Below are 5660 nucleotides of genomic sequence, written 5' to 3'. Positions count from 1 at the left end.
TATTAGAGTTATACATTGGTGGTACATGCGTGAAAAGTCATGTGTTGCATGGTCGTGGAAAGACAAAATCTGGGAGCAAGATTTGCGGGATTTGCACCACCTCGACTTTTCACATGAATCCTCTTCCCACTCTAGGTGGCGGACATTTGCTAGTAAACGTTTAAAAAAACAAAATAAGAAAAAAAGCCCCTCCCTGCTGCCACCAGCTTGTCCGTTATGTGAACATCACCGGCTGCATGCGTGTTCATGAAACCGCGTAAAAGTCACTCTTGGACGCACCAAGTGTGGCTGGTGTTTAGGAACCTTTTAACTTGCCTAGTGTTTGAGTCAATTCAATTCAATTGTATTTATTATTGTATTATTTATTATTCAATTAGAAATTTGTAAACTGAACTAACTAAACGAACTAAACTAAACGGTGCATCCCTGCCCTTAGACCCTTCTTTGCGGTAAGTCCAATGAAACTTCAAATTTTGGACCATTGAGAGTAAAAATCTACTCTGAGAAACATTCCCGGTCCCTTACAAAGCTGCTCTGAAAAACTGAAGACTTCCTGCCATTCCTCTGTCCTACCTGTATACCTGAATTCCATCATTTGCATATTCTTTTGCAGTTTGAGGCGCATGCATGATTGTTTTGCTGAATGCCATGAAGACACACCCTCAGTAATTCCTGCACCGGAGGACGGCGCGGCAGATTCTCTCTGAACAGTGTCTGGCGCATTTATTAAAAGGTTTTAGCGCTCGTCACGCTGTGGATTCCAAAGACATGAAAAGGATGTGGCGGGAATGATTGGCTGCAGCCTTTGTCTCACAGAGAGCAAGCAGGAAGGAGATTTTCATGTCTTCTAGATTTCCTTCTTTGTCTTCTTCATTACAAGCCTGTTGGAGGCTCCAGATGCTCTCCCGTATCTTTGGGAAGCGTGCGTCAGGTTTAGGGTGGAATCAGAGGTAATCTTTTTGTTTTTTTGACTCATCCTTGTGTTGGCGTGATGTGTTGAAATGGAAGCGTTCCCAGTGGAAGCCGGTTCGTGCCGTACCGAAGGGCTCCCTGGAGTTACCCCCAGTGTCTGGCTGTTAGACCTCCTCTTGTTCTTACGGCTTTCATCCTCCTCCCCGGTACACGATGTGCATCCTGCTCTTCCAGCCTCATCTCTGTTTGTTCTGATAAGCAGTGCAGAGATGCGGACCGCCTTCCCACTGCAAGAACTAGTGGAGGGGAACGCTCTGTCTTCACAGCCTGGAGTTTCCTCATGTTCCATTTTTACCACAATGGCGTATTGGCATTTCCAACACCTTGCCTCTGATGCTCGGTTTATTTCAAAGAATGCAGCATATGCTTTCCCAGTTTCAGCAAACACGTTTGTTTTAATGCATGTGTGTACGTGGGAGGCTGTGCCTCTTATCTGTCAGCTCAGTGGGGGTTGCTATGGTAACAGCTAAGGGCCCGCAGAAGCATTGGAGATGCTCTGAATCGCTGCGAGGTCACCTTGTAAAAGATTTTTGGAGTGTGTAACCAGTGGCAGGCCTTAGTTACTCGGTTTCGCCTTATTTTTTTAACTTTGCCGAAAATATTCCCGAGATAATCCTGAACGGTCTCTGTGACAATCTCCAAAAATAATAGAATTTTTTTCTTTTTTTCTTCACAGCAAACGCTCCAAAACACTCAGCTTTAATCAGCAGCTGACGGAGCGGCATGAAGCCAGGTGGAGGCTCTCTCTGGGAAATTATCACCATTAACTGATCAAGTAAAGTAGCTGAAATGCGCGACAGCAGCAGATGTACTCCCTGATGGCGAGAAACTGCCATTAACCATGTCCTGGTGCATGCTGGTCTGTGATGGTGTGTGCACACGTGGCGGTTGAGTCCTGGCAGGGAAATTGATGTCACAGGAGGTGCCGACCTACTTGGAGAAAGGCTCCTTCGTTTGTTAACGTCAAGTAACATCCATTTAGGACCGCAGCCGGCTCCACGCCGCCTTCCTCGCTGTGACCTTGTCTTGTTTGCCATTCTTGTGTGCATCTGCCAACACATACACACCAATCAAGCACGCTATTGATTTGCGCGGCTCTCAGCTCGCACTTCCACTTGTTTGCTTGTTTCCGTGATTAGTTTCAGCGGGTTGGAGCGCCTCGCGCCTGCTCTCCAGCGGGTAGGAAGTTCTGGGATGATGAAAAAGGAGAGGGTGAAGGAGGAAGACGGCGAAGGGAAGGGCGCGTGAAATTCCGTGATGGGCTCCTCTCAGCATCCAGAAGATTACGGCAGTAGAAACCAGTGGAAGGCAGCGTTCCCCGGAGAGCACATTCAGAGTGAAGCATCCAGCACGGCAAAGAAAACAGAAGACTGTGGCGTGTAACACCTTCATCTCTTTTAGAGCAATTTACCTCCAATATTTTGTGTTTCTAACATTAAAAAAGCTTTTCAAAGCTTTCCCAGTAGTTTTTTCATGCCGCTTTTAGCCTAAATCAATAAACCTGTCATATTTTAGGACAAAGTTTCTGCAGAACAGCAGTAGTTCAGTAGAAATTCACCTCTGAGTTGTGGGCGGGACTGTTGGTGTGGAGCAAGCCATCACAAATACGTTTTCCTGACAACATATTTTCCTAATTCACAATAATTTCAATAAAGAAATACGCAGAAATGCAACTTTGAGCTTAATTTATTTAATAGATGCCCTCCATCATCAGAAAAAAAGCCACAAGAACATGTTAAAAACACATCTTTAAACTTTTGAAATGCAAACAGTTTCTCAAAAATATCTTTACTGATTGAGATGAAAATGAAATCTTTCAAAAATATCCTAAAATCTTTAGCTATCTTTTACTTCAAATAACAGGAAATCCTTCATTCTCGTTTTAATGAATATAAAAAAAGCTTCAAATCCTCCAGCATTGTTTGTGTGTCAAGTATGATGTGTTTTTTTTTGTGGTCTATCATTTTTACCATAATCATCCAAAGTTGGCATGCTAGTTCTTTGGTTAAGATTACTTTTATTACTTTAGCTTTTCACTTATTGTTTTAAAGAATTAAATCACAGTGCCAGATAAAATAATTTTTTTCTCTCTCTTCGTCTTCATTTATAAATTTGTACAAATGTTTGTGTTGTCTGGGTGTAAATAAATGAAATATTTAACAAATTAACCAGACTTGCTTTCCTGCATTAACCTGAGAAAAATAACAATTAGAATACAGTTAGCGGATCTTTTATATTGTTGTCCAGGTAAAAATAAGAAAAATATCATAAAGCTCAGGAGACACGAGCAGGTTGCCTCCTACGTGCCACTGTTCAAAAGTGCATTTCTTAGTATTTCTTTATACAAATTGTTGTAAATCAGTATCAGATTTAAAAAAAAGCCATTTGAAAAAGATCTTGTGTGTAACATCGAAAATATGCTGGGTGAGACACAAGCTCCCTGCTTCACTCCATCCACTTGCAGACAAGTATGGACGTCTTTGTTTTCCTCGTCTGAGCTGGCATCTGGCTCAAAACTGTACGGCTGGATAGCTTTAATATTGCTCGCCATTCCTGCATAAATCAGCGCAATCGTCCCGCACTCTTTATGTTGTCAGTTGATTCACAAGATCTTTGAGTGTTTTGTTCATACTTTTTCATTGGTTTCAATGTGGTTCATTTATGAAACATCTGAGAAAATTTCACGCACAGACCACAACTTTATTCACTTTTTCCATGTATTTTCACATATGATCAATTTTCATCCGTCCAATATGTGCAAAATGTTTGTAGTGGCTGTGTTTGACTATCACTTGTTATCAGGTCAGGTTAATATTCTGGTGTGGGCGTAATAATTAATGGTGAAAACTCTTGGGCCACCAGAACAGTTTATTGTGACTGCAGCTTCTCAAAAATGAAAGGTACAATGTTAAGCTGCAGGGAAAAATTAAAATCAGCAGCATTATAGTTGCTACAGATCTTTTAAACTCATATTTTTTTTAAAGAAAACATAAAAACACTATCAACAATTGGCATCAAGCTTTGTCAAGATTAATTCATTGTCCACAAATTTTTACTGTTTAAACTTTTTTTTAGCAAGCAGCCTTTTGGTAAACTTTTGATTGCATTAAAAAAGAATTTCTCTGAAAAAAGATTTTATATTTATTGTAAAGAGAGTAAATTCAAAGCACTTTTATGCTAAAACCTCTGAATACTTTAAATTGTTAGAAGATGGTGGAATATAAATAAATATCTTTATGATAAGATAGAAAGTAGAAAATGTAAGTAATAAAAACTAGCAGGAATGGTTATGATGTTGCATAAAGAAATTCTGAAGCAATAAAATAAAAGGTTAGCAGCCTGATGGCTCGTGGAAAAAAACAATCTTTAGTTTGTTTTTCCTGCTTTTTTTCTTGAAACAAGCAATATATTTCTAAGAAATAAAATCAAAACTGAGGGAAAAAAAGGCCGGATGGACCAACGGCAGAAGCATTTCATCATTCCCAGTCTGCTTGTGGATTATGTCACCGTGAAACTGTGCAGATCCTGGTAAATGTGTCGACACAAACAGAAACAACACTGTTCCTGTCACTGTGGCTGACTGGGACTGGACTCGCTGTGTCTGAGCAGACGCGACAGGAGGTGAACCCCCCCCCCCCCCACACACACACACACACACACCCACAGAGGGACCTAGAGAGGTCCAGAACTCTCAGATTATCTTCCAGTCATTTCTTCTATTTGCTCTCAATTTTGTTCAAGTTTCTCCGTTTTTTGTTTGACCAAAAAATGTAATGGAATAAACAATAAAAGAAGTCAAAGACAAGAGGCATCGATAAAACAGTGATACTTTCCACACTATTTGGCACACTAACCATAAATCTTAATTTGTTCAAAAAACTACGGTGCTCTTTATAATCCGGATGGTTTTATTTAAGGAATAATTCTGGTTGTGCTTATTGATTTTGAAGTGATTTTGAGAGATACATAGCGCTCTGCAGTAATGCCGGTCTGTTGTTTTTGAAAACAAGGTTAGGTGTTACTGGCTAACCTGTAGCCGTGCCGGGCGTGGTCACAGTAACGTTTGTTCAGCTATATTACTCTGTTTTTATTTGTAAACATGTAGCGTGTCACAGAGATGTTCTAAGGTTGCTGTAAACGCAGTTAATAAAGTTTCACTCACTGCCTTATCTCTGACTCTTTTGTCTCCCTTAATGCGCCTTGTTTTTCGGTGCGCCTTAAATATGACATAAGTTTGTAAATAAACCTTTTATTGATGGTGTGCCCTAAAAAGTGGAAAATATGGTAGTTGTTTACCCTTTTAACCACGTTCTAACAGACCTAACGTTGAGAAATGAAAATTAGCTAAACTTTTCCTGTTTCCTGTTTTTTTAGATTTCACGGAAGCAGCCATTTTGAAGTGAGCAGGGAAAGCCCTTCTAATGCCCCTAGTGGAATGATAATGCACTACAGGGCAGAAAACATAGACCATGTTATATATGATTAATTTAAGGAAGGTTTTGATCATGTTAATGAGATAGGGATCTCAGAAATGTGTGTATCAAGGATGATACAAATGGTTACAGGGTCAAATCCCACACTAAACTCAAAGACTGGAGACTTTTGGTGCCTGGAAACATTTTAACAAGAAGAGAAGCATCCTTTTCTTCCTAACAGAAAGCGAGATACATGCCAAGCATTGGATTAGA

General features: G+C 40.2%; 1 long non-coding RNA gene across 1 annotated transcript; it reads left to right on the top strand.

The window, feature by feature from the left end:
- The first annotated feature begins 694 nt into the window (after positions 1-694).
- On the top strand, positions 695-5141 carry LOC144992328 (uncharacterized). The gene is made up of 2 exons (XR_013656206.1): positions 695-950; positions 1649-5141. It is a non-coding gene; the product is annotated as an uncharacterized LOC144992328 (long non-coding RNA).
- The last annotated feature ends 519 nt before the right edge of the window (positions 5142-5660 follow it).

This window comes from Oryzias latipes, chromosome 5 (genome assembly GCF_053564925.1).
Source record: "Oryzias latipes strain Hd-rR chromosome 5, Olatipes_Hd-rR_3.1".
NCBI lineage: Eukaryota > Metazoa > Chordata > Actinopteri > Beloniformes > Adrianichthyidae > Oryzias > Oryzias latipes.
This window is presented reverse-complemented; position numbering and strand designations above follow the sequence as displayed.